Source organism: Mauremys mutica, chromosome 1 (assembly GCF_020497125.1).
Source record: "Mauremys mutica isolate MM-2020 ecotype Southern chromosome 1, ASM2049712v1, whole genome shotgun sequence".
Lineage (NCBI taxonomy): Eukaryota > Metazoa > Chordata > Testudines > Geoemydidae > Mauremys > Mauremys mutica.
Window position 1 is genome coordinate 244366698 of NC_059072.1, and position 27464 is coordinate 244394161.

The 27464-nt window shown below is 43.6% G+C and overlaps 1 long non-coding RNA gene across 1 annotated transcript in view; it reads left to right on the forward strand.

The window, feature by feature from the left end:
• Positions 1–5446: 5446 nt before the first annotated feature.
• LOC123368171 overlaps positions 5447–27464 on the forward strand; it is a 44033-nt gene continuing 22015 nt past the window's right edge. Inside the window, exons 1-3 of the long non-coding RNA XR_006578713.1 lie at positions 5447–5655; positions 10541–10677; positions 11412–11522. This is a non-coding gene — a long non-coding RNA (uncharacterized LOC123368171). The remainder of the gene's footprint in view (positions 5656–10540; positions 10678–11411; positions 11523–27464) is intronic.

A 27464-nucleotide genomic window follows, 5' to 3' on the forward strand; every position in this document is an offset into this window, starting at 1 on the left:
GCCTGTTACTATGGACAACGCAATGGTAATTTTAACACAACTTAGCAGGTTGAGGTAAACACTAGAGGGGAGCCCAGTGTTACCTCAACCTGCCAATACATGGTAAAACTACAGCTGGCTTGTCCACAGCAGGATGTTAAGATGTTACTTACCATTAGACAGCCCTGTGGGGCTGTCTAAATTATGGCAGATGCCCTGGGCTGCCCGGAATCACCCCAGCACTATGCGCTGCAGCTCCACACCCTATACCAAGGCTTGCGAGGGAGTCCTCAGCAGACTGTCCTCTACTATCTCCCTCATTCCTAGATCAGAGAAATTCTCCTACAGCTGGATGCACAGCTTTTAGGGCACCTTTACGCTGCCCTGGCCCTGGCCCTTTTACCTGGTGTTTAGGGGTCAAAGCCAGGGTATATCGTGCACATAAATCTTCCCATTTGTTCTCACCAGAGCTTGGACCCCACCAGTTTTGTGAAATATTTGTGAGATGTGAGACTATGCTGGGTGTTGCCATGTACATGAGAGCACCAGGCATTCTGCTTTTCTTCAAAATGGCCTCCCCTGGCAGCTGTTCCACTGGAGCAATGCTACTGTCAATCAATAGGAGTAGAGTCGTGACTACAGGAGACACACTCTTCACAGGAACCACACAAAGAGTATAGAACCCACTGCTAGCAGAAATAACACCCACAAACCCATTCAGAGCTACATCCAAAAATGCCAGTTCTTCGCCCTCGAGTTCCACAATAGCCCCCTCATTCTTACAAAGCCATTAAAAGTGAAACACATCTAAAGGTCTAACTGCTTTTTTTGGTGGCAGGGAAGGAAGGAGAAAGAGAGATCATTGTTATCTTTTAACTCATGGGAGGGGCTCAGGTACCATGGAGATAGATAGATGGAGGGAGAGAAAATTCTCATGCCCAGTACTGACATGAGCAGCTTTATAAATTAGTGTGGGTTTGTATAGGCCATCACATGAGTAACTATAGAGATGTTTCACCTATAAGGTTCTTCAGATACTTATCACTTTGCAAAGGAGAATAGCATATGCTTTCCCACTCTCAGCCCCATACCTATGAGCATGCTTTCTTCCATGGAAATACAGTAGACGCAATTGCAGTGTCATTTCCCCACATTTACTACTGAACTGGTAAGTGAGATGCCACAATATTTTCTTCTATTTAGAACCAGGGCCGCCCAGAGGGGGGGGGGGGCAAAGGGGGCAATTTGCCCCGGGCCCCGGGCTCCGCAGGGGCCCCCAAGAGAACAGCAGAGGCTCCCGCCTCCGCCCCTCTCCTGGAGCCTCAGCGCTTGATGTCTCCGGCGGAGCCCCTGAGCCCCGCCCTGCTCAGAGCTGCGTGGTCAGGGGGCGGGGCTGGGAGCTCCGCTCCCTCCGCTCGGCGTGGAGCTCCCAGCCCCGCCCCCTCACCACGCGGCTCTGAGCGGGACGGAGCTCGGGCCCCGCCGGCTACACGCTGCCGCTGTTCCGGCGAGGCGCTGAGACTCCAGATGAGGAGGGAGCCGGGGGTAAGAGGCTGGAGCCGGGGCGGGGGGGAAGCGGGACCCGCCGCCGAAGCGCAGCCCGGTCTTTGGCGGCGGGGGGCCCCTTCCGTTCCGGGACCCGCCGCCGAAGTGCCCCGAAGACCCGCGGCGGGGACACCCCCCCCGCCGCACTTCGGCGGCGGGTCCCGCTTCGGCGGTAATTCGGCGGCGGGGGGCTCCCACCGTGGGTCTTCGGGGCACTTCGGTGGCGGGTCCCGAAACGGAAGGGCCCCCCGCCGCCGAAGACCCCGGGCTCCCGGAATCCTCTGGGCGGCCCTGTTTAGAACAGGAAAAGCCTGGGAGATCTTTCCGCTTTCACTTTTGTCAAATGTTGACTCTTTAATGGCAGTCACTATCCATAACTCCACAGACAGATTATAGTAACTAGGAAATCAGGGTTAAAAAAAAATTCAACAGAGCCAAATTAAGTTGGTTTCTAAATTTATTTTGCTTAAATGGAAATTTTAATTTAAAGGGTTTGCTGTTAAAATGTGAACATTTACTAACGGTTATCAGCAATGGTATTTGATATTTCCACAACTTGCCCCTTTATTTACCACAGAGATCCCTTATTCTATTGACTGTCAAATTATTTTGTACTTGCCTACCTTATTGGATGGGGATCAGGGATGTGAAGATTAATGTCTGAGCTGTTGAGATGAAAAGTACTATACATGCACTTGACTACTTGACTGTAAGAATATAGCTAAGTGTTTGCGGGAACCATGCAAAGTGCTTTTATTGTTTGTTGTTTTATTTTATTGCTGTGCTTCTACTAAGTGCTTAGGGGAAATAGCATTTTATGCATGGAAACACGTGTTGTGTTAAATTAGGTTGCAAGGTGTGATGTGAAACAGATTTTTGAGTGTCATGAAGCACTATTTGGAAAGTATGAATGTGCAAAACTCTCCCTCCAGTCAATAACTGACACAATGCACAAAATAAGAACAAGGCCCAGGTGCATCGGCACCTGCAGGTGACTTCCTCAGAGGTCCTTTCAGTCTTCTTCTGTTTTCTATTTCTGCTTCCTGATGCAGCTTTTTGCAAGTTTAAATTTTTCTGCTGGAACCGGCTCTACTGCCCATCCTAAATTCCTTCCTTCCACTCCCAAATTCACACCTCTCCAGGCCAAAAAGTGTCCCATGTAGCCTCTGATTCTAAGTGGTTTATTTTATAGGTGTCCCGTTATCTGAGACAACTTGAACTTGATTTTCACCAGTGCACAACTTCTATTGCTCAGCACCTCCCCATCTGTAGTTGGGCTCCCAACATCAGAGGCCACCTCTGCAAAATGTCCTTCATGAAGACATCTGTGCCCTGACATTTGGAATTAGGACTGAACCTCCATCAGTAATAATGCAATAAGAAAAAATAGAATATTATATCTGAGTCAAAACATGGAAAAACACACTCTAGTAAACTGTAACGAAACAAGCCCCACAAACGCTGTGCATACAGGAATATGCATAGATACTTAGCGCAAAGCTGTTCTGCAAGGAGAGGTCCACAGGTAGTCAGTGTAGACGTTTCATACTCAGTTAGGAACGTGGGTGTTTAATGCACAATTACTACTCTGCAGGAACTATGCTGATACTGGGCCTGTATGCAGTCATTTACACCTCTGTATAGTGAGTGTCAATGCAGCAGAGCAGCATTCTGCTCTACTTTACATGACTGCACAAGGTACAAGGCAGGGAAGAGTCAGACCCATTATTTATTCAGTGTATAAATGAGAACCGATCTCCCTCGAGATCCACCACACTGTATTTTAATGCTTTTAGCTCACTGTTGGTTTTGCACATTACAGGTAGCTCATTGGCCAAAGCCCAACACTCGTCAAAATGGCATTGGAACTGATTCGTTTGTCCTGTGATCTTTCCATCTCAGTGTAATTTTAATCCCCACTGGCTTTATGAAAACCGAGCTAACTGATGTTTTCTATCAATGGGGTATGAGAGCGCACTGCATGTAAAATCATTGCTTCCCGGCCCAATGCTTTGAGGTGCTGAGCATCTTTGATTTTAGTGGGAGCTGACTCAGCATCAGGCAGGATCAGCCCGTTACAATGATGCAAAATCTCAGGAGCCATCCTTTTGTGTTAGCTGTACTGAGGCCAGGGCACAGACTTCACCGAGCAAAGTCCAAGCTGCTCATGAAACACTTATTTATACAGGGAGGGGCAATTAACGATGTATATGTCATGAGGAATTCATTTCCACCCTCCTTCAAAGCAGCTGGCCAATGTAATTTTGCTGATAGAAGACTGTTCTAAAAATATCCCTAGATGAATGAAAATCACATCACGAAGGCCTTACACTAACCCCCAGTGGTGCTCATTTCCCCCCAGGTATTTCCTAGCCATTGCTAGCAAGATCTTCTGCCTCAAGAATTATAATGTCCTATACAAGGCTGCATTAATGGACTGCCCTATGGTACCCAGGCCTAGAGCCCCCAGAAGATACAATCCCCTTAATTGTGATCTTACATATTTAATCTTCCACTTTCTTTTATTTATGGGGCCCTAAAACATATCTCTATCCTGTGTACATCACTGTAAGCATAGAAAATAGTTTGCCATTTTTATTTATCACACGTGACACACATGCACACCTTGAAAATGGCTTGCATGTTTTTGACACGTGGCCTGATTGGTTTTAGACAAACACCCATGTGCTTGAACTGCAGCCTGAGCATTTAAATTAATGGGCATACCGCTGTGTGTTTGCTCATGCTGGCATTAATGACAGATTCTAAGTGCTCCTGAGATGCAAATTTGCAAATCTTGGATTTGTAGACCAACCCCGCTACTCAAGTGGGGACGCTAAACAGAAACAAAACAAAAAAAAAAACTTGAAAGCAACAGTGGTGTTAGAAAAAATGGTGACGCTTAAGCTTAGTGTGTTTTACAAAAACCCAGAGAAACCTCTGCGAGAGAGTTGAATTGACTGAAAAAAGTGATGGGGAGCAACATGGAGCCAGTAACCTTGAAAATTTGCAAGCAGAAGGAAAGGCCATAGAAATACAGTAGCTGTGCAAGAAAAAATGGTAAATGTGTCTACTACTGACCAAGTTTCTGCAGACCCTGCACTATGCAGAAAAATTTGATGCAACAACAGCCAGTTTGGTTTGGGAATGCTAAAGGTTTGGCTGTGTGTAGAAAGATGGATGTAGAAAACTCCTGACTTCTGTGAGGGTAATTGCAGTGAAGAGAAGAATGTTTCATAAAGAACTTTCTTCATTTTGTCTGCACAACAATGAAGCTGTTGCATGGTATTGGCTTAGTTACTCTCCAGCTACTGGCTATGTTTCCTGCTTTGCACAGAAGCTTTTCTCTAGTGGATCACATGCTCTTACAGAAGGATTCAGCAATGGGAAACCTCCCAAGTGACTTTCTGAGCATAAGAGATACAGAACACACTGAAACCATGGGCTGGCTTCTTCTATTAAACATACAAAATCCTCATTTGGTAAGGCTGATTCTGCTCTGGCATAGTACTTTAATTCAGAACAGCAGTACTAGACAAACATTCTTCAGGGTGTGGTAGCAGTTAGAAAGTTATAAATGCTCATGGGCTTAGCTTCTAGTGAGAGGGAGAAGTAAGCATCCGAAAACATTTGGGGATTGTCACATAGTGCTTCACTAGGTACCCAGCAAGCAACATTGCCTAGCCTGTTTTCACACACACACACACACGAGTTTCTTTTCCATCATAAGTACCTTTAATCTTCTGTTTCCACAGAGAACAGGGCATACTACAGGTATATAACAGCCAGGGCTTAGGGCGCTTGGCGGCGCTTGGCTTGGCTTGGCTTTTTTGCTGCTGCTCCCCCAGCTTACTCTGTAAGCTCTCCCTTTACTGTCTCGTCCTCCCAGTTATATATTCCTCCAGGTACTGAGTCATTTGTCTCATTAGCACAGCAGTCACCACCCAGGTGTCTGTAATTCCCCCCAGCAACTGGCTAATTAACCTAACAAGTTTGTAGTCCTCACAGTAGTGCAGCCACTTCAGTGACCAGGATACTACAGATAGTGCCCTGCCACATGGATTTTAGAACTATTACAGTTTGATCCATGTCTGGCTGACCACCTTTCTAAATCTGGACAGAAGGGGAAAGGTAAGCTCTGCTACCTGTCCTCGACGCTAGGTGACAAAGTCATTGACTTGATGGGAAAGAAAATGTAAAATACCATAGTCAGAGATTTGCAGCAAGCTAAGTATTTCTCTGTAATTGTTTCTTCAACATTGCTGTAGCACATGCAGACCAACTCACATTCATCTTCTGATTTCTCCACTCAGATGGGCGAATAACTGAGTGATTCACTGAGTTTCAGTTACATGAGAACCGCACAGGTGCAAACCTGGCTGAGGCTGGGCTGGCATGAGAAATAACCTAGGTTTGGATGTGTCTAATGGCTGTGGACAATTGTATGATAATGCTAGTAAGATGGCTAGTTGTTCCAATGGCCTGCAGACCTCCTACCTGTCATGAAAAACCACTGGGCCCCAGGGACCTTTTGGTGCCAACAGGGTAGGGACATGGGGGTGAGGATAGAGTTTTACAAGGATCTCCAGGTCAGATATATGCATAATAGTTCACCACAGTGTAGTATGTGAGATCTCTGCTGAGAGCCCAGTAACACACTGGTAGTCATAATCACTGCAAAAAGTGTGTACAGATAATATTAAAGGAGTAGCTATGCTAAAATTTATGTTCTAAGGTCTTGGAGTTAAGGTAGTTCATTCCATATGGAAATTTGGGTATTGTGCATTGGCTGCCTCACTGTGTAGGCCTATTTGAATACTGATTCACAGGCAAAAGGAGAGATTGCAAAGGGAATTCACAGGATGAACCAAGTAACAAGGGGTGCCCTGTTTATGACTAAAGACAAAGGATGGAATTGGTATATTGTGGGGGCAAAGAAACACACAGAATCCTTCAGCTAGGAGGCAAACTGACAACATGTCTATCCCATGAAAGGCGGATCACAGCCAGCTTGGCTGTAAAATGCTGCAAGGATTTTGGGTGAGCAATATTCTACAGGACATGAGAGTATCTTGTTAGTTAAGGCGAGGCTCTAGAATGCGTGTTATGATTTTATTCCATATATGACCATTTGCTTCCAATACTACTTCTTACTACTACTTGCATCTCTGTGCTTTGTTAACCTGAGTTCACTGCAAACAAATCTAAGTGCTGTGAGTTAAGCGGAATGGTGACCTGAGGTAAAATTGATAAGCTGGGGTGCACTGTATCTTTGGAAGCAGCGAATCTGTGAACACCGCAAGGTTCCAGCGGATCAGGGGCTGCACACTCCCAGGGGAAGCTTGGAGGGTTCAAGGGCTGAAGTGTACCTATTGCTAACCTGGAGAGAGACAGCGAGGCCTGCAAGGCCTAGAGGGGAGTGCTGGTGTTGCCTGTGGCCAGCGGAGTTGGGAAGCTAACCCCTGGCAGGCAGAAAAGGCTTCCTCACACTAAGGGCAGGTCCCTGTGTATAATATCTTTGGAAGAAAATAACCTAGTGGCAGTTGGGAGCAGAATTTAGGATCTGGGTCAAATGTCTTAATAGCTTCTAAGGATGTATGTTGTCAGAGGGTGTTTTATCACAAAAAGAAATGTACGTTTGAAATGCACCATCTGTCTCCTTGTGTCTGAAAGGGGATGTCAGTGGAGGCTGTCAGCTGTTAATTTCCAGTGCACATTCATAAAAACTGTCGACAGGTTCCCCCTGCTGTAGATTTTGGCACGCTCTGCAAACGAGCACTCAGGGACTTCTGGTGCAGCAATTCTCTTTGCCAACAGTGTGAGCGAGTCAGCAAAAAACTTCAGATACTGCTGAGACTTCCTAGGAAACTTGGGGAAAACCTTTTGCTAAGAAACAATTCTGCTTGTCATATTAGTTCTTCCTGGATATGGCCGTTTGTATAAAAATGGATCTCTTCTTTAATTAATTTGCCCTGGCACTTGACTTCATAATCCTCTGTTTATATAGTAATCATTTCCAAAACAAAAACTGCAACCTGATCCAAGCCCCAGGGAAGTATTTCCATTGACTTCATTGTGGGTTGGATGAGGCCCAAGGAGAAGAATTCTGTCTTAAGGAAAAGTGGATATTTTGCAAAGAGCAACCATATTTACATGAGAAACATATTTTAGTGATAAATAATAGAGGAAACAACTAACAAAAAAGAAAACATAAGAAATATGAGCAGAATTTTAAAAATAGACTATTTTTCAAAGTGTTTGCAGATGCACTTTTAACACCCTTTAAAGAGAGTTCCCTGTGTGATGAGATCCCTGGATTGCAGCATGGGACTGTGAGACCGCTGTGACCACTTATCTCTCCAGCCTGGGTTGTGTCTCACAATGCTCTGCTAGTGACAAGCAGCAAACCCCTCCAGGCGCTGTGATCACTCAGCACAACTGCCTGTGGAGCCCCACACACAGCTACATTGCATGACTGCTCCCAGAGCCACTCATAAATCATACAGAGAAAGGCACCAGCCAAATCCTCCCAGCCTTGTACCTCAGGAATATACCATCTTGCACTGCACGCTTCCTGTGTGAAGGACGTGGGAGCTGCCTGTAATATTATATGTTCTCTCCATTTATCTGATTGTTATTGTGGTGTTTACTACACGATTACAAGGGGTTAATTCAAGCAAGGGCTAGTTGACTATGTAGGAAAGAGGACAATAGCTTTAGATAACCTCCTATTTATTGATACTTAAAGGACAATGCAGGCAGGGCCGGTGCAAGGATGTTTCGCACCCTAGGCGAAACTTCCACCTTGCGCCCCCCCCCCCGCATCCCCGCCCTGAGGTTCCGCCCCCTCTGCCCTGAGGTGCCCCCCTTGCGACAGCTCTGCGCCCTGAGGTGCCCCCCTGCCCCAGCTCACCCCTGCTCCGCACATGAGCACCCCAAGCACACCGTTGCTGCTTCACTTCTCCCACCTCCCAGGCTTGCAGCGCCTAAGATGATTGGCGCTGCAAGCATGGGAGGCGGGAGAAGTGAAGCAGCTCACCCCTGCCCCGCCTCCTCCCCGAGCACGCCGTGGCTGCTTCACTTCTCCCGCCTCCCAGGCTTGCAGTGCCAATCAGCTTAGGTGCCACAAGCCTGGGAGGCGGGAGAAGTGAAGCGGCCACTGTGTGCTCAGGGAGGAGGCGGGGCAGAAGTGAGCTGGGGCGGAGAGTTCCCCTGCATGCCGCCCCCCCCCGTTACTTGCTGCAGGCGGCCCTCCCCGCACTCCCCTGCCCCAGCTCCCTCCCCCTAAATGCCGGCGGCAACCAGGGCAGCCGAAGATCCAGCCGCCGCGGTCGCTGCCGAAGAAAATGGCACCCCCCAAATCCTAGTGCCCTAGGCGACTGCCTAGGTCACCTAAATGGTTGCACCGGCCCTGAATGCAGGTGTCATTCGCTTTGAAGTTTTATCTCCAATCATCCTGATCTCAGCAGTCCAGCTTGGAGGGTTCAGCTTGTAACCACAAGGGGATCCAAGCAGGAAAAACTGGAACAAAGAACTTTGTGTGAATAAAAATTCATTCACTGACGGACAGGGTAAAGGAGGCAGAGACTGTTGGACAGAGACTGAGCACCCTTTCCCCCAAAGCAAAGGGATGTGGATAAGGTAGGCCTACCGAAACCTTTAGCTAAAATAGATATGTATGTAGACCAGGGGTCGACACCCTTTCAGAAGTGCTGTAAAGAGTCTTCATTTATTCACTCTAATTTACGGTTCCGCATGCCAGTAATACATTTTAACGTTTTTAGAAGGTCTCTTTCTAGAAGTCTATAATATATAACTAAACTATTGTTGTATTCAAAGTAAATAAGGTTTTTAAAATGTTTAAGAAGCTTCATTTAAAATTAAATTAAAAAGTAGAGCCCCCCGGACCGGTGGCCAGGACCCAGGCAGTGTGAGTGCCACTGAAAATCAGCTCGCGTGCCGCCTTCGGCACATGTGCCATAGGTTGCCTATCCCTGATGTAGACCTTTTATTATAAACCCTTTTTGCTCTTGTTATGCTTTGTTCATACTGCTGTGATTAAACAGTACTTTGTTTTGAAAAGCCTATTTTGAGTCACTGTATTAACCACTGATCACAGTTCCCAAAGGGAAGACGTGCAGGTAGGTAGCCCAGCAGCAGTCCAAGAGTAGGAGAATTGTGGGATTCCACTCCTGAACAGATGAAGGAAAGAAGCCTCACACCTGACAGGGTGCACTCAGAGAAACCAGAAGAGGTGGAACAACATATCACTACACATGAGTTCAAAGGAGGACAGCCTTGTGGTTACCCTGAACCCTGGACTCTGAAACCCTGAATTCAGCTCCTTGCTCAGCAACAGGCTTTCTACATGATCTTGGGAAGATCACTTTGCATGAAATCCAAATAGGAAATTCAAATAGCTAAGTGGGACAGAGACAGGAACTCGATGGGGGGACAGAACAGGAGCTGGGAGGAGGAAATAAAAGCTGATGGGAGACAGACAGACATAAGAGTCTATATCCACTAGAACGCTGGTTCTCAAACTTTTTTTTCTTAACGGACCACTTGAAAATTGCCGAGGATCTCAGCAGACCACTTAATGATCTTTCCAAATGTTGTTTGTACCGTTAGCTAACTATTGTAAAGCACTTTGGATAAAAGCGCTATATTTAAAAAAAAAAACCTTAATAATAATTAAGGTTTTTTGTTCTACAAATAAAAGCACACAACTCCTATTTTAATATCAGTAGTCTTATCTTTCTAGTGCAATGGATATGCCCTCTCTCCCCTGCCACGGCAGCCCCCAAGCTGAGGCTGGGAAGGAGGGGGGTCTCCCCCCGGCAGCCACAGCCCTGGAGATGGGGAAAGTTGCCTCTTTCTCTGGTCACCGCAGCCCTGCACATCCCAAATTCCTCCCACCCCCTCTTCTCATCCCCTGCTCCCTATTCTCCCCCAAGGCACCACCTCACCTTACATGTGCGCCTTCTCCGTAAGAAAACATTTCTTTAAACTCTAGGCAAATATCTGGACTCCCAAATTTGGGCTGCCATTCCATCTTGACTCACTCCCCTTCCACCTGGATATCATCTCCATGAAGAGTGGTCCCCCAAAGTCTGACAAGAACTGATGTCATTGGCGATGATGGAAGGAGGGGTGAGTTCTCTTTGTGGCAATTGTGTTGTGTGAGAAAGGAAAGGGTAAGGAGAGAGCAGTGTTTATGGCTCATTCAATGCTTGGTTATGTGTGATGTGTAGACACTCATCCATTAGGAAGTGAGCTGAGGTCACCAATGATATCACACAGGTTCCCTATGCAGATGACATATGGCATCAACTTTTGGTCATGACTGCCCTGGCTGAAATTTAAACTGGTGACCCAGAGCTGAAGGGTTCATTGGACCATCACCTAACCTCTAAGCCATCCATCGTCCCTACCCCAAGGACTCATCTCTTGTTATGATTCCAAATTTTTGTAGCCAGTTGGTTGACTATACAGCAGAGGCATCATTTCAGAAGGGGGAAGGGGGAGCAAAAAGTAGAAGACACAATGGAGCATATACACCTATGAAAAGTCAGGGAGGAGGAGCAACTGCCCCCCTTACGCCATAGCAAATGATGCCTCTGCTGTCCAGATCAGTGCAAACATTCAGAATTATCCTGTGTAAATCTTACAAGGATCCGGAATGCTTGAATTTTCTGTGTGTTCCTTGTCCTCCCTTTAAAAAGCTGTATCTTTTTAAAGGAGGACAAGGAACACACAAACTCGACAACAGGTTTGGTCTTGAAGGCCGTTCTGGTAGAATAGTGCTGTTGTGTATTATATGTTCCATTCATCTCCATGATGGAAGATATCTGTGGCAAATGTGGTGGCTTATCATGTTTTTGCAGATGGTGGTGAAACAGGATCTTCTGAGCTGCAAAGCAGCATTTAATGTTGGTGATTAGCTCATTCACCTACTTGAACATCTTCATGCAGAAAACCCTGTGGAAGAGCTTCAGGTGAGCTATGCTACCTGTTAGGAACTGTAGCTGGAATTGTATGTGGGAAATTCTTCCTGTTTTCTAGTACATCTTCTATGTTGTTGCTGAGAGTCTGGAACTTAACACCATTTGGAGGGCACAGGGCATTAGCTTTATGGGTTGGAGCATTATCTTTGACCTGCAGAGGCCTTCTTTGACTTAGCAGAGATGTGAGAATAACTGTCCTATAAATTTACACTTTTATACAGTGCAAAATCACCGGAGTTTAGTGCAGTTAGCACTCTGTATCAGGGATGTCCAGGACTGGAATAGCAGAGATTAGGGGTATTTTAGCTCAGAGCAATTCACTGAAGAGATGTGAGGGAAACCTTCCTACCACTTGCTCACACAGTGCCTGGCACAAGATTGTGCTATCAGTGCCTCGCTTCCATGAAGATTAAATCCACTCACAAATTTTTGAAGAGAAAAACATCTTAGTATCAAGGCTCATCCATTTCAACAGAAAGATTCCAACTGGGACATCTTGCAGTCACTGTGGTTCTCCAAAGTAGGCACAGCAAGAGCTGTCAGAACCTGTTAGATATTCACACCCATCACTTTTTCCAGTTGAGTAATGCAAGGATTTGTCCCTGATTATTTTTTTCTTAACGTGCTCCAGAAAAGGCAGCCAAGTATCATTTCCTTAGCAGGTGAGCCGCAGGGATTAGTCCCATGTTTTTTACATTACCCTCCAAGTATATTGTCACAAATGGATGATACAATCTTTACTTACTGAAGAAGAATATTTACTCAGACAAACATCTCTCTTAAATATAGCAGCTCAGTCCAGCGACTTGTGCATTTATGGAACAGCACCTGCCTGGCCTGGCACCTCACAAGGATATTTTGATGTGGTAATTGTAAAATGTAGTTTGTAAATAAGGCTGTTAGAAGAACAAAATATGAACTTTCATTCCAGATGACTTTTATTTTAGATTATGAAAGACTTCAAAGACAGAACAATGATATCTCCATGGGAGAGAAAGCGCGATCTCATTCTGTCAGAACCTCCCCACACAGTCACCTCAGCAAATCGTTAGCAGATTACATTTAAAAGTGCAGGAAAAGGACTCATAGCTACGTACACCTCAGAGAGACACACCTTTTGTGTATACAGTAATGGTAGCGGTACCCCTAAGCAACACAGCAAACAGAAGACTCCTACTTCGGTTTCCTATGAATCTAGATGATGGGATCACTGTGAAAAAATGGAATTACAGTATTTTTAATTGTCAGTTTTTGAAAATGATGATTTATTGAATAAAGTAGCAAACAGAAGGTAGTGCTCTCATGAAAAAAACCCATGGGAACCAGATTCTCAAACAACAGTCTGACTGGTCACATAGTCCTGGCTTTTTCTCCTCTTTCCAGAAGCCTAAATACATTTTTTAAGAAACTACAATTAATATTATTTTTTCTCATGGAGAATTGCTGTAGTTGCCACAGGTTGTTATGTGAATGGGAGGGCAGATGGTCCATGAGATGGTCCAATGTTTAAAAGTGTAGTCCACATTATGAAAATGTTTTCAACTTTGGTTTTAGACAATGGGTCAAGTTCAGTCATGATAACAGGTAATGAAGTTTTCCGTTTATACCAGAGTTGAATTTGTCCCAAAGGTTTTGGGACTAGAATTAGCTATTATTTTTCAGTCCTAATTTTTGTTGTCCTTTTTCAATATTAAAATCTGCAATAGTTTTAGCTAAACTGTTAACAGGTGAGGATCACAGACTAGAAGTATTTAAATGGGGAATAAATATTTAATAATGGGCTCTTCAATCTAATAGAGAAATATGATCCGATGGCTGGCAGTGGAAGCTAGACAAATGTAGACTGCAAATAAGGTATAATTTTTATGGGTGAGAGTGATTTAACCATTGGAACAATTTACCAAGGGTTGTGGTGGATTCCCCATCACAGACCATTTTTAAATAGAGATTCGATGGGTTTCTAAAAAAATATGCTCTAGGGACTATTTTGAGGAAGTTCGATGGCCTGTGTTATACAAGAGGACAGACTAGCTGATCATAATGGGCCCTTCTGGCCTTGGAATTGCTGAAAAATAAAGCCAGCTATAGGGGAAATATCTGAATTGCCTCAATCACATCCCACTGAATGTTATACGTTTTCCTTTGTGCTGATACATGTCCCCTAGTTTATTTCCCAAGCATTTAATGGTGCCTTGGTAAAAAGGCTGTGGTAGAGTTAGTGCATAGAGAAGTTGGCAGCTGAGGAATGTGATGGAGGAGCATGAATTTTTTCCATAAAATAATTGTCCAGGAATTGTAGCTATTTTTTGTATTAGGAATGTCCCTTTAATGACATCAGATTAACTTTTTTTTCCCCAGGGGAACACTGTGTTCTTACCAGGAGTCTAAACAAAGAGCTGTCAGATTTCTATATCACACTATTTCCTTCAAATGTAAACCTAACTGCAAAATGAATTGAAATACATTTGGTGTGAGGAAAATGAACTGCTCGCCAAGATTTTGAACAGTTTCATGTCCGTTTCGATTATATATTTTCACTCCCTGTGAAACAGTACACATACACATCATGTACATTTTTAACTCTCCTTCCTTTTTCTATAGTGAATACTGGATAAAACAAACTAAATCTGGTTGTATTGATAGTATATGTCTACTATATCAATAGGCACTGTAAGACTGTGACAGGTTGTCCACCCTATACAAGTGCTGAAGGGGTGAAGGTGGCCAGGTGGGCCAATTAACTGCCTAGGTTGTACCTGGAGGAGCATCCAGGGAACAATGATGATTAATTAAAGAGGAGGCTCAGCTGGACAGAAGCAGGAGGGGCCTGTATAAAGCCCAGTAGCTCAGAGCAGAAGGGGAATGCAGAGAGTGAGGCTACAGTTGCTCTCAGGGTGAATGAAGGCAAGGTAGGAAGTAGCCCAGGGATACAGCAGTAAGGTTGAAGACTGTGCAGACCTTGACTACTTGTTGTAGGGTCTCTGGTCTGGAATCCAGTGTAGAGGGTTGGCCTGCATTCCCCTCCTAGCCACTGGAGAAGTGGCATAGTTAATAGGCTGTGAATGACTGCCTGGAACAGCAGGTCCCAAGAGACTTTGATACACACACCCAACCCGGAAGAGGAAAACTACAGCAGCCTGGCTGGAAGAACAAGTCACAAAGCAGGAGCTGTGTTGTTGTTGTTGTTTGTTGTTTTCTATTTAAGACTAAACAAACACACATCCAAAAAACTAAATACAACGCCTTCAAGGCATATATTTCATATGTACCATAGAGTGGATGAGCTGTTTAAGCAATTCTCTCCTCTATAGTTAAAACAAATTATTCTGAATTCCCTACTGGAGGTTGAGAGTGGCTGGGACAGTGCAGCAGTGAAACTGGCTAATCCCCAAGATATATATACCTGCACAGCTGACCAATTAATAAGCATTCTGAAAATTGCTTAGTATTCTTAAGAATAGGTTTAAAGGTTCTTATTAGGCTGTCAATTAATCAGTTAACTCACGTGATTAATTTTTTTAAAAATCACAATTTAAAAAATTAATCGTGATAAATCACACTTATATGAATAGAATACCAACTGAAATTTATTAAATATTTTGAATGTTTTTCTACATTTTCAATATTGATTTCAATTACAACACAGAATACAAAGTGCACAGTGCTCACTTTATATTATTATTTTTATTAAAAATATATGCACTGTAAAAATGATAAAAGAAATAGTATTTTTCAGTTCACCTCATAAAGAGATTGCACTTCAGTACTTTTATTGTAAAAATGTAACTTAGAAATGCAGAGGGGTTTTTTTAGGTTACATAACTGCACTCAAAAACAAAACAGTGTAAAACTTTAGAGCCTACAAGTCAACTCAGTCCTACTTCTTATTCTGCCAATCGTTAAGACAAACAAGTTTGTTTACATTGACAGGAGATAATGCTGCCTGCTTCTTATTTACAATGTCACCTGAAAGTGAGAACAGGTGTTCGCATGGCACTTTGATAGCTGGCATTGCAAGGTATTTACATGCCAGATATCCTAAACATTCATATGCCCCTTCCATGCTTCAGCCACCATTCCAGAGAACATGCTTCCATGCTGATGATGCTTGTTTTTAAAAAAAAAAGTGTCAATTAAATTTTTGACTGTACTCTTTGGGGGGAGAATTATATGTTTCCTGCTCTGTTTTACCTGCTTTCTACATATAGTTCATGTTGTAGCAGTCTCAGATGATGACCCAGCACATGTTGTTCATTTTAGGAACACTTTCACAGCGGATTTGACAAAACGGAAAGAAGGTACCAATGTGCAATTTCTAAAAATAGCTACAGCACTTGACCCAAGGTTTAAGAATCTGAAGTGCCTTCCAAAATCTGAGAGGGACGAGGTGAGGAGCATGCTTTCAGAAGTCTTAAAAGAGCAACATTCTGATGTGAAAACTACAGAACCCAAACCACCAAAAAAGAAACTCAACCTTCTGCTGGTGGCATCTGACTCAGATGATGAAAATGAACATGCATTAGTCTGCACTGCTTTGGATCATTAACAAGCAGCATGTAAACACCACCTCTGGAATGGTGGTGGAAGCATAAAGGGACATATAAATCTTTAGCACATATGGCATGTAAATATCTTGCAATGCCAGCTACAACAGTGCCAAGAGAACGCCTGTTCTCACTTTCAGGTGACATTGTAAACAAGAAGCAGGCAGCATTATCTCCTGCAAATTGTAACCAACCTTGTTTGTCTGAGTGATTGGATGATCAAGAAGTAGGACTGAGTGGACATGTAGGCTCTAAAATTTTATGTTTTTTTATTTTTGAATGCAATTTTTTTGTACCTAATTCTACATTTGTAAGTTTAAGTTTCATAATAAAGAGATTGCATATAGCACTTGTATGAGGTGCATTGAAAAATACATTTTTTTTGTTTTTTACAGTGCATTTGTAATAAAAATAATATAAAGTGAGTACTGTACACTTTATATTCTGTGTTGCAATTGAAATCAATATATTTGAAAATGTAGTAAACATCCAAAAATATTTAGAATAAATAGTATTCTATTATTAACAGTGCAATTCATTTTTTAATTGCACAATTAATCATGATTAATTTTTTTAATCGCTTGATAGCCCTAGTTCTAATTCATTCTTCATAGTATTTGACACCATACACATTTGCACTGTAATGACAATGAGACCTCTGTTGGAAGGTTAGGATGATTATGCACAGAGGTGTACAGGATGTTTCATAGAGTATGGGATAGTTCAATGAAGCTGTATTAGTTTATAACAATCTGGCCTTACATATATAAGAAGTGGTCGCTTTTTCAGGTACAGAAAGTGGCTTCCAAGGAGATTCTTGAAGTACATACTAGGGCCCATTTTAGTTTTAATGTGTACAATGATTAGCTGTTTGGAGTCGGGGGAAGAGGATAGGTAAGAGTTTGTCTACATGGTGAGTTATTGCTCAGCAAACCAGGGTGTGAATTTACAGCGCACCAGCTTGCCGCACAGTAACTCACCCTGGGGACTGTACTGCTTGAAAGCTCAGCATGCTAAGTCAGACTTTGGGACTTTCACTGCACTGTAGCAGAGACACACGGCTATAGGCAAGCTCTAAGGGCTGGTCTACACTTACCTTGCAGTCCGACGCGGGGAGTTCGACTTCTCGGAGTTCGAACTATCGCGTCTGATCTAGACGCGATAGTTCGAACTCCGGAAGCGCTAGGTCGAACTCCGGTACTCCACCGCGTCAGGAGGAGTTGCCGGAGTCGACCTGCGAGCCGCGGACTTCGCTTCCCCGCTGTCTGGACGGGTAAGTTTTCGAACTAGGGTAGTTCGAATTCAGCTACGTTATTCACGTAGCTGAATTCGCGTACCCTAGTTCGAATTAGGGGGTGTGTGTAGACCAGGGCTAAGAGAGTGTATGAGACAGCATACTGAGGAAAACATAGTAAAACGTTGTGGGTGATATATTCCCTTCCAACATCATCATGTTCCAACCCAGTATTCTATACGTGCCAGATATATTACAGAAGAATTACTTTCAAAAAGTTTGGGAGAGCTTCAAATAAGTGTATTGCACTAGGTTTCATCTCCCTCTGACAACTAGGTGTCCCAGTGCCATATACCCAAATGTACATATCTCACAGGAAGAAGAAAATAATAACTAGTAAGTGTTACTGTAACACTAACTCCTGTAGTCATACTCAACACACTAGTGTAGTAATTTTTTAACAAAACATGCTTTCTGAGGTATCATTTGAAAACTAATAACTGATAATTTTCTTGCATGATGTATGTACGTGCTGGGTATTGAGTTATGGCTATATGCTAGAATTATGACTGAAGTATGTGTAAACCAGATGTCAGGGGGACTTGTTAAACAGGTCTGCCCTAAACAAAGGAATGGGTGTTTAGTTTGATAAGCAGTAAAGAGACAGCAGGGGCAGGAGATGGCAGGAAAGAGAACAATTTGCATTTTAACAAACACAAGTGGGGGAAGAAAGAGCACTGAACTTCCTTCACCACAGGACTCCATGTGTCACCTTCCTCACAGCATGAATAAACATCACTTTGAGGGGTAACCCTCAGAAGAATCCCTTTCAAAGGTTTACTGGTCTATAAAGGGGGGCCTGAAAATGAAGTGCCAAGCAATTGAATCAACTGATTGCACACAATATTACTGTATTATAAGAGTGTATAGAGTGAGGTCTTTTCTGAAAGTTAAGACTCTCTGCCGTTGTGATGTGTGTATTAACTCTTTGTGAGAAAATATGGATACTTAATGATACTATGTTTTAAAGTCTGTGGCCAAACAGGGAGAAACAGGTTCCCTCCAAGACAAGAGAGAAGGCAGCTATTTACCTGTCTGCTATGTAAATGAAACATGGTGGAATCAAAAGAATGGAAGCTCCATTACATAAAGGGTGATGGGAGGCCCACAGAAAGGGAAGAACAGCATGAGGTCATCCTGTCCCTTGAAACAAAGTCATTGAGCTAAGCAGCTCCCATTGGCTGGGAATGGTGAACCGTGGCCACTAGGAGCTGCAGGGGGGATGTGCCTGCGGACGGTCAACATAAACAAAATGTCTCGTGGCCTGATGGGCCGTGTGCCAAAGGTTGCCGACCCCTGCTATATCCTATTGTTAATAAATCTGTTTTAGTTTTACTATAAACCAACACAGTGCTGTGTTAAATGGAAGGGTGTATTTTCCCCAGTTAAGTTAATAAGGCTGCGATGTGTTTTTGTGTCTTCAGAGAAAAAATATAGTTAATTTGTTCTTCTAGTCAGGGAGAGGGCTGGACATTGCAGAGCTCACACTTTTGGGAAAACTCAAGACTGGAATTGTATTGGGGTCACCTTGTTGGTTGTAACCAAAGCTGGTGGAAGCCAGAGTGGGGTTGTAGACAGGTTGCTGGGGTCAGAACTGCTGAACCATGCTGTCTAGCACACAGACACTTCAGGGTGTGACCTGCATGCCTGTAGGCTGGTTATGAGTGTCCCAGGCTAGAAGCTACAACAGCAAACTGTTGTGAAACACTCAGGATTGCAGGACAAGTGGTGACATAACCTCTCACTGGTTTTGATTGCATCCCAAACCCTGTCAGTTACCTATAAAAATGACCTGAAATTGCTTAGGCATGCTAACATCATGATTTTATCATCTGATGACTTGGAACTTACCAGGGCTACAAACAAGTGTTCTCTGTCCCACTGGAGATACTAAGCCTTTAAATAACACCTTTCATCACAGAACCTCAATCCAGTTCAGTGGTGCACCACAATTCAAAGACCAAAGCATCTGTACAAGTAGCCCATTCCCCACAGCATCACTCTCCTGTAATTCTCTTTCCCAGTTAGTGGACACAGAGAGCCCAATTTTTACTCTCAGGCAGGCAAGCTTCATTACTGTTCCCTTCCTGCGTGGTCCCCATGTGGATTTCAAAATGTTGTATTGATCCAGAAATATTCTGATAGGAAAGGTGTGCATTATGCTCGAACATCTGTAATGCCTATGAGATGACACTGCTTCAAATTATGTTTTGACTGCTTGAAGAGATCCATATCTAACTACTCCATTTTCACACAGGAGGCACTCAGTTCTCTAACAATGCTTTAAAATGTTTAGTAACAATTCAACACAGATGTCTGTTATGATTACACTCAAATCATTTGATGGAGCTGATAACCTGGAAAAAAACAAGCATACAAAAAAAGAGGGGTGAGGGTATGGGAGAAGAAAGGAATCCAGACAAAGGAAGTCCAGAGACCATTAGCTATGGTCTGAAATCTGAATTGAAGGCCCAGACTTGTGCTGGTAAATAGTTACAAGCGGGACACCAGCTGTCAGTAATGAACACTTCCAGGAACAAAAAGATTACTCAGATGTGAGAGCTTTGAGGTTACAAGCCCTGCAAAGTAGGTGAGAGCTGATTCTTCTACTCACTGCTAGAGGCAAAGTTTTCATTTAAAAGCCCAGCAGGAATTTCTTTTGCTGTTTGTTCAGTTTGTACAAGTAATTCGGAGGCTTTTTTTTTTACGTGGCTAAACTAGAGATATAATTAAACCTGGACCTGAAAATAGAGTAGAATGGGTCTCTTGGGTCCAGAGAGACTTCTCTCAGCTACAGTGCTCTTAGAGTGAATTATGTTAGTTAGATTTCATTTTATTGCAGTTTTCATTCTGCCATAATCTTTAAGGCTGAAAAGAATAGACAGAAAGTAATCAAATCAAGTAACCTTCTTTGAGAAATGACTTCAGAATTTTATGGCGGCAGCAGGGCTGGAGAGTCTTAGTTCTTACAGCTTTTCAGAGATTCCCAGGAGAGATTCTGCTGTTTATAAATGTATGATTCTTGTAATGCCACAAACACCAATTAAATCCTTGTTATATGTTTCAGTGAGCAGTTCTCTCAGTTCTTTCATGAGGCCCTGGGTTCTTCAGTCTGTCACCTGGCCCCATTAGTTCCACACCCTCAGGCTGGGAGGCAACTAATTATGGCACAAGTGGGGCCAGTTGAACCAGGTGTTGAGAGCAGAACTTCAAGGGTGATTGAGAAGAGTCCTGTGCCAATGAGGTGGAGCAGAGGTGTCTTTAGGTTTCCCTTGACTTCCCACAATTCTGGGGCCATCAAGGCAGAGGACCGGTACCCGATGTAAGCAGAACATCCTGAAGGCTATTCTAATTTGTGCCAGCAGCCAACAGCCCCAAAGGGCCACCATGACAGCCTGGAATTGCCATGGCATAAAGTAGCCACAGCCAGGCCTCCTTCCCCGCCCCACAGTCTTATCACCTGTACTTTGCAGCCTGGAGGAGAATGCCTTAGGAGTTGCTATGATGGCTCTATGCCAACCACAGATCCCCCATCTTCAGAGAGAATCCACCAGGGACTGGATCTGCATGTTCAGAGCAGCACAAAGCAGCCCCAGTATACCTGGGGATCAAGGCCTTAGTTTCTTAAAACTTGAAAGACGTATGTGAGGTTAAGAAGTTTGTTCAAAATGCGCAGTTTCAGTTTCTTTTACTCTGACCATCCTTTGTGGAAAATTCTCTTCAGGAATAATATAGATTAAAAAATAGAAACTAAAAATGGGATTAGAGATTAAGGAACTGGAAAGTCTACTGATGCCATGGCCCAACATTTGTCTCGTGTTTAGAAGTAGGAGAACATCTCTCCTATTGAGGCAAGGGACATGCTTTGATGGCCTGCCCTCAGAGAATAGTAGAACCAATGCATTTCCAGATATTTCAAGGAAAATACTATACTTACAGCAAACCTCTCTGTCAATGAGGATGAGGCCAAAAACCAACCCTGGTTTAGAGACGACATGCAACAAATGAAGTGAGGAGGAAGATGGCTAGAGCACCAGTAAAAGAATCCGATTGTGCTAAAGGCAATCAGTTGAAGCATAAAGTTGAATTCACGTTTTTTCCTGAGTCAATGTGGGAAGAATAGATTAAAGCAATCTGGCTTAGGCTCACTCTCGATAAGACTAAGTGGTAATGGTAGACTGTGGGGAAAGTAACTGTAGGCATTGGCTGTGATAATATCTACTCCTCTGACTGAGGGTGCTCATATCCCCTTAGTCACCAAGTTCACAACTCAGGGATAGTGTTGAGTCCACAGCTTAGGATCCCCACTTTGTAACCATGGCCAGGATGAGGGTTTTATTTCAGTCTACGTCTGGTCAGAAAGCTTTGATTGTTTTGGATCAGTTACAGCTCTTGCTATAGTTATCTGTATCTTAGTCATCTCAAACTGCACTCAGTGCAGGGCTACATCTTAACTCCAATTGCAGACTGAAGCTGCTACAAAACACGGTCCCTCCTTCCCCCCGATTCAGTGATGTATGATGCCAGAAGCACATGACACCAGTGCACCTTAGTTTGAGCAGGACCTTTGGAACAGGACAGCCTGCCCCTTTCAGGCCAGGAGGACTTAGGCCAGTCAACCTGGTTGAATTGACCTCACCTGTTCCATAATTAGCTGCTTCCTAGCCTGAGGGTGCGGGACTAATGGGGACTGAAGAACCCCTGGATCTCATAAGAGCTGAGAGAATTCAGGTGGGGAGGACTGTGGAGAGCAGATTGGGCTCCCGTAGCAGGCAGTGAGGTCTGTGTAGACATGTTTGTAGAAGATTGTAATTTAGAGATGCTCCCTCTTAAGGGCCAGTATTATGAACATAGGAATTTGGAGATGTGCCCTGGAGGCAGGGGTTAGGATCACCACATGGTTGTGGGCATCAGTTCACCAGGGATGCTCTTGAGTTAGGAATAAAACTTTAATATTACATTCTCATTCACTGGCTTGTCATTTAATGAACCCCAAGATTGTTACAGTCTGGGCTGCAGGAAGCTCCAGTAAGTGGTAGCATGTGAGATGGGCAGCCTGCGAGCTAGCCCTGTATAACCGAACAGAGGAAAGCAAAGGTAGCTCAGAAGGGGCTGACAATGGAGCCGAGGAGATGGGCTGAAGAATAGTCCAAGGGGTCAGAAGAATATGGTGATTGTTTGGGCTTTTGTAACCTTGGAAGAGGTTAAATTTGTTTAGTGACTTGGCAGGAGGGACGAGCTACATTATAAAGACTGAGCTGGAGAGCCACCATGGAGGAGGAAACTGAAGCAGGGAAGCACCTGCAGCACCATGGTTCCCCCAGGAAAGGTGCTGTGGGGTGGACACTCCTGTGACAAGCTTCCTGTGCAGTCAGTTCTGTTGGACTCAATGGGACTTTTCACACAGAAGGGACTATTCAATGGGCTTAGCTGCCTGGACTTGGAGATCTCATTTACACCAGCCAGTGATCTAGCGCAATGCGAATAAGAGTAGCAGTACCAAGCCCTACATTCTGTGGTGTGCTCTCACACAGGTTTCTCTGTTAGCAAAGCGTACAGGTGTTCCCAGGTTGTGAGAGGTCTGACTAAGCTAGAAGATTTTTCAGTAGGTGATATATCTGAAGGACCATCTGGGGCTGAACAACCAGAATGGGGAACCCAGTATAGGTCTTACATTGTGTCCATAGCATAAACCCTATGTTGAATGTCCCTTACACCCATACATGTGCGATATAATCAAGCTTCACTTCACTGAATTAACTATCTGAAACATTATTTATTTTACTGTTTATATTTTAGACAATGTCACTGTGGGCTAGAGGGAGCCATTCAGTTTAGTCCAGTGTAAAGCGGGGAGCATACCTGCTTTTCAGGGCACTTACTGCCCTTCTCATGCCTGGCCAGTGTTGCTGACTGGTGAGTGGTGGGGCTTAGCCATGGCCCTACCCATTCCCCATCTCTCTCTATGCCCTGCTCTGCACAGTTACTCACAGGATGTATCAGGTGCCCAGTCTGTGCTCTCCCCAGGCACCTGGAGCCACAATCAAGGCTAATGCAGCTTCACAAGGGAGTGTGCAGGGGTGTCTTACTGCCCCTTACCCCTCTCTGTGGCAGGTTAGCCCAGGGGCACAACCTAGCTGACAAACTACACTTGCCAGAAAAAGAGCCAATATGATTTTTAAAAGGTAAGTTCTTTAATGTGTTTATCCACCTAGTGCCGATGCTGCTCCCGTTGGCAAAACTCTCATTGACTTTAGTGGTGCAGGATCAGGCTCACAGAACCTGGTTCTCCTACCCTTGCCCTCATTAGTGCTGAATAATGCTGTTAGTGAATTTGAAGGCAACGAGACGAATCCTGGGAGCTAGTGCTGCTGACTGTGAACAAGGGTTGCAGAACTGAGCTCTTCTGGTTGGAGAAACTAGCCAGAATTTTCCATTCGCTTGAAAATCAGTTGATGACTTAACCCTTGGCAACAAAGAGCTGGTCGGATGTGTTGTCAAGTTAAACAGTTCAGCGTGTCTATCCCACAGCATGTGAACACTTGTATGTATCACGCATGTGTAATACATTTGGAAAAATGAAATTAACAAGGAGCTAATAAACAGGGGGAAAACAAACCAACTGAAATTTGTCACCAAATGCTGGTTGCACTGTAGTAATGTTAGTGTATTGTGGTAAGGTTTTATTATAGCTAGTACAGCACCAATTCAATTCTCTGATCAGAATACACTACTTGGTCTTTGGCCTCATAGTTTGTCCACATGGGAATTGCATTATTACCTCATAAAACACCACTATTGCCGCTTAAGTAAACAGTCTATATTGCTGAATCCTTTAGTGTTGTGGAAATAATGCACTTCCTCCCTTTCTCAAGATATTTGTTTTGCTGCAAGGATCCAGAGGTCTTGATAGTTATACAGCAGCTCTGGGACGATGTCCATTTATTCAGTAGTAGTTAGAAAAAGTATATAAAAAATTCGATCTAATGCAAAGTGTGTGGGAGTTGTGGGAGGATGACACCAGCACTGAAGTGCCACCTATGCTAGGCCAATTTCAAAACTTCTTTCTGAGGAATTTCCACGCCACTGATGTGATTGGCAGGCAGGCTGCAGAATGCATCACATTTTTGAGAGGCTGTCTGCTCTTCATGGTGCCAATTGGCTCAAAACCAGGGCAGATAAATGTTTTATGGTTGAATATTGCAGCAAGTGGGGTTAGAAGTTAAACTTGCTGGAACAAAGCCTAGGAGAACGTCTTTAAAGTAAAAGAAAAATGTGAAGATTCTTCTGAACAATCAGATCACTTTAAAATTCCCTTTTATACCTAACACTTTAAATGTTTTACCGGCATAACTAAAATGCTGAGATGTAATTTTTTTTCCAGCATAGTTATGCTGATGATAACCCCAATGGAGATGCAGTTATAGTAGTATAAGCACATTTTATACTGGTATAGATCAACTTTTAATTGTAGACAAGGCCTTAGTTTTTATTGTTTAAGAACTATTCAGTCCTGTGAGGATTTCCAAGAATGATAGGGAGAAACTATAGTGGTATAAATCAGGAGTAACTCCACTGACATCAATGGAGTTACACCAGTGTAAGTGAGATCAGAATGAGGCCCAGTGTCTGGCAAATGACAGATAATGATTTTTTTTTCAAGAAAAGGGAAATTCATAAATGCAGTTAGTCCAACACTTTTTATTAATGGGTCTTTGACTGAAGGGTCAAAAGCAAGAACTTGAGTTGAGAATGTAAGCACTGGTCATGGGTTTTCCTGAACTCATTCTTATTTCTTGCCTGCTGCATTGTTTGCCAAGAGATTATACTCTTGTTCTTGTCGGCAGAGGTCCCAGGGTGTCCATCCAGCCGTAGTGACATACAAAGCCTCTCTGCTGGATGGAATACCAGTCCAGGGGATATTACCATATAATATACTCAATCTAATTGTAGAAATATCATGCAGCAGAAGGGGGGGCTGGTAGACTGAGCTTCTTCAGGGGAAAGTCACCTACTTGGATCCGGCCTTACAAACAGAGAGAGATTTATCCCCTCTCTCACAGATAGAGAGTATGCCTGGAGCAGCTCCCAGACAGCCTACTACGCCCCTAAAACATGCATCAGATGTGAGAACTGACACTTGTGCTGCTGCTGCTCTCTGCAGTTAAAATACCTCAGGAACACATTCTCTCTCTTTTCCCCCACTTTATCTTTTATGTACCACTATTAGCTGATAGTAATAGTGCTACCCAGACTCATGAATAAACCTTCCTCGCTGTTTTAATTTGGGGGTGGGGGGTTGTAAGTGTCAGGAAGAAGAGAAGTGTTATTGATGTCAACGTGGACTAGCTGCATAGGGGAGAATTGCAATAACATGTACAGTGGCACCAATTTTTTGTTGTTTTTTGTTTTTATTTTGGGGAGAGGGTTGTCCACTCTTTCATAATAACAGCTAGTACCAATCTCCATGAATAAGTAGCTTCCTGCCCCCATCCACACTGTGGGGAGACAAGGTGAAAGTATACCGTGTGCTGAGCTGATTTTATACTAACTAGACATGGGTCCAAGCCCTATGGCATTTTGGAGAAATTTGGAGCTATGGTCAGTGAATTAGACCTACTTCTGATTTTGATTGAGGGAAGAAAAATGCTTTCTTCATCCTAATAACATCATCTGCAAATTTTGTGACTGACTTTCCCAGCAGTTGTTTTCCTTAAACAAATTCATTCATTCTGGAGGTTCATTCATACCCTTTGATAGAGCTGGTCAGTTAAAATTATTTCCATTGAAAAATGGTGAGTTGTTGAAAGATGTGGGTTTAGGTGAAATTTTCATTAGAAAGATTTTTCAGGTCCATGGTGAAATGTCAGGGAAACTTTATTATCCCCAATGGGCATCTCCTATGGTGCCCCCTAGAATAGTTAAGAGCCTGGGCTATAGGAGAGCCATGTTCATTTCCCTCCACCATGTCCCGAGTTAATGCCATAACCACTAAGCTATTGGCTATTCTGGGGGCAGTGGCACACTCTCTCTCTCTCTCTCTCTCTCTCTCTTACATGGCAATGAGCATTTAATCATTCATATAAGGAGAAACTAATTCTATAACCTGGAGGCTGGGGCTTTAGTCTGTGGTGCAAGAGACCCACATTCAAATCCCTGCACGGTCTGATTTGAAGTAGGGACTTAAACCCTGGTCTTCCAGGCAAGTGGCTATTCTGGAGTAGTGGATGTCTAGTTTTCATGTGAAAAAATCAATAGGACTTGTTTGTGTTCCAGTGTGGAACAGTAACACGCACATATTTTGAAACCTTTTTTGTTTGTTTGTTTTAATTTTAAGTGTTTTTCAGCCAGCCCTCCCTTCTGCATCGAATGGCCACATCGATACATAGTTAATCTTTTACACCCTGCGCTTTTCAAAACCATTCCTAACGGGGGAACGTTGTTCATATTCCAGGCTTGAGTACTGTATAAACATTGACAAACTAAAAGATATAAATCCTTTGTTTCTTGTCATGTCGATTCATGCCAAGAATACCCCCGATAATATACAGCAGGTGTAGTTACCACTTAGGATTCCAGAAAGCTGTGTTTAATCACATGCTTTGTAGGTACATATTTGGGGAGTTGGGAATGGGTTTGAACACCCAAGCACCAGGATCTGAATGTCCCTGGACTTTGGTCAACTTTGATTCCAGATATGAATGCCTCAGCAGGCCCCTTTCTCTGTGCGCATCAAACAAAACGTGGTAAAGTTCAGATCCAAACTTCACATCTTTGTTCCCCCTGCACGTATTTGTAATCCTTCATATCTATTAATATAGCAAGGTCACTCTGCCTATCTGTGGCAGTTTCATAAGTGTCTCTATGAAATTGCAGAAGCAAGCAAAATAGCAAGTATATGGAAGGGTGGGGGGATTCATTTTTTTACCACACATTGTGTAGCTGATAACAGCAAAAACAAACGAGAGCTTCAGAAACTCAGAGGCTGTATAGCTGAATGGTGCACTTTCCCCACTCTGACCTTAACAGCATTCAGGAATGTAGCATTATTGTCTTATTTCGCTGGCTCATTGAAATCTAGTGTTGCAGCTGAAT